Genomic DNA, 2,050 nt, shown 5'->3' on the forward strand with positions numbered 1-2,050 from the left:
AATTCCAACTCATGAAGACACCACGTGTGTCAGAGTACAACTGTGTTCCATAAAGTTTTCAATGACTAATCTTTCAGAAGTAGATCACCAGGCCTTTCTTCCAAGGTACCTCTGGGTGGACTTGAACTACCAGCCTTTCCATTAATAGCCAAGCATTTACCCAATTGCACCACCCAGGAACTCGTACTTACTAAAAAAACCAAAACCAAATCCATCTGACTCATACCCACCCTACAGGATAGAGAAGAACTGCTGCATAGGGTTTCCAAGGAGTGGCTGGTGGATTTGAACTGCTGACCTTTTGGTTAGCAGCCGAGCTCTTAGCCACTACACCACCAGGCTCCTCATACTCACTAGAATGGTCATAACTAAAAAATAAAACAAACAACAGAAGATGTTTGCGAGGATGTGAAGACATTGAATCCTTTATCCATTGCTGATGGGAACGTAAAATGGTGCAGCTGCTGAGGAAATCAGTTTGGTGGTTCCTTAAAAAGTTAAACATAGAATTACTACATGACTCAGCAATTCCACTCCTAGGTACATATACAAAAGAATTTAAAATAGGGACTCAAACAGATACTTGTATGCCAATCTTCATAGCAGCATTATTCACAACAGTCACAAGGTAGAAACAACCCAAGCGTCCATCAACAGATGAACGGATAAATAAAACGTGGAATATAATAAGATGGAATATTATTCAGCTATAAAAATGAATTAAGTTCTAATACATACTACAACACGGATGAGCCTTGAAAACATTATGCTAAGTAAAATAAATCATACTCAAAATGACAAGTATTGTATGACTCTATTTATATTAAATGTCTAAAATAGGCAAATGGATAGAGTTAGAAAATAGACTGGTAGTTACCATGGGCTGGGGAAGGGAGACATGGGGAGTTATTGCTCAATGGGTACAGAGATTCTGTTTTCAGCGATGAGAAAGTTTTGGAAATAGATAGTGTTGATGAGTTCACAGCATTGTGAATATAATTAATGTCACTGAATGGTATACTTAAAATGATTAAAACAGTAAATTTTATGTTATATGCATTTTACTACAATAATTAAACACACACACACACAAATTCCAAATCATTGTTATTTACTGTTCTAGAACCCTAAATAATTACATTAACTCAAATCTTTATGTCAAAATATATCTATTTTAGGAATAGTGTCACCCATATCAGTGCACTGTTTTTAGTTTCTTCAGGAAACTAGAAAAATCAACAAAATAAAAAGTTTATATGTTTTGGCATTGTCACACACACCCATATATTCTTTCAATAAAAATGTCCTTTCTTGTCCTCAGTTGAAAGCATTCAATCATTCCAGACTTACCCTTAAAGTGTTACATAACACCTATAATTGCTGCCTTACTGTCATGAAAAGTCTATTTTTGACTTTTTAATTTTTAAGGTCACTATAAGTTAGTAATTATCAATGCATCTTGATTGCATGTTTGATCAATTTCAGATTGCAGGAAAGAAAAAAAAAAAAACCAAACCCATTGCCATCGAGTCAATTCTGACTCATAGTGAATCTACAGTACAGAGTAGAACGTCCCCAAAGAGTTTCCAAAGAGCACCTGGTGGATTCAAACTGCCGACCTTTTGCTTAGCAGATATATCTCTTAACCACTGCAACATGAGGGTAATATTCAATTTCTTCTTCTTTGGCCTTCGTGGTTGGTGTGTAAATTTGAATAATAGTCATATTAACTGGTCTTCCTTGTAGGGTATGGATATTATCCTATCACTGACAGTGTTGTATTTCAGGATAGATCTTGAAATGTTCTTTTTCAAGATAAACGCAACACCATGGATCAAACATGCAATCAAGATACATTGATAGTTACCATCTATTAGAATGCAAAAGTTAAAAACAAAGAAGGAGGATTGGTAGTTGGAAAATATGGCTTTGGTGATAAAAACAACACTGGAGATCTCATGATAGAATTTTGCAAGACTAATGACTTCTTCATTGCAAATACCTTTTCTGAACAAGAAAAACAGCAGCTATACATGTTGACTTCACCAGA

Source organism: Trichechus manatus, unplaced genomic scaffold (assembly GCF_000243295.1).
Source record: "Trichechus manatus latirostris isolate Lorelei unplaced genomic scaffold, TriManLat1.0 scaffold00074, whole genome shotgun sequence".
In the NCBI taxonomy this organism is placed as follows: domain Eukaryota; kingdom Metazoa; phylum Chordata; class Mammalia; order Sirenia; family Trichechidae; genus Trichechus; species Trichechus manatus.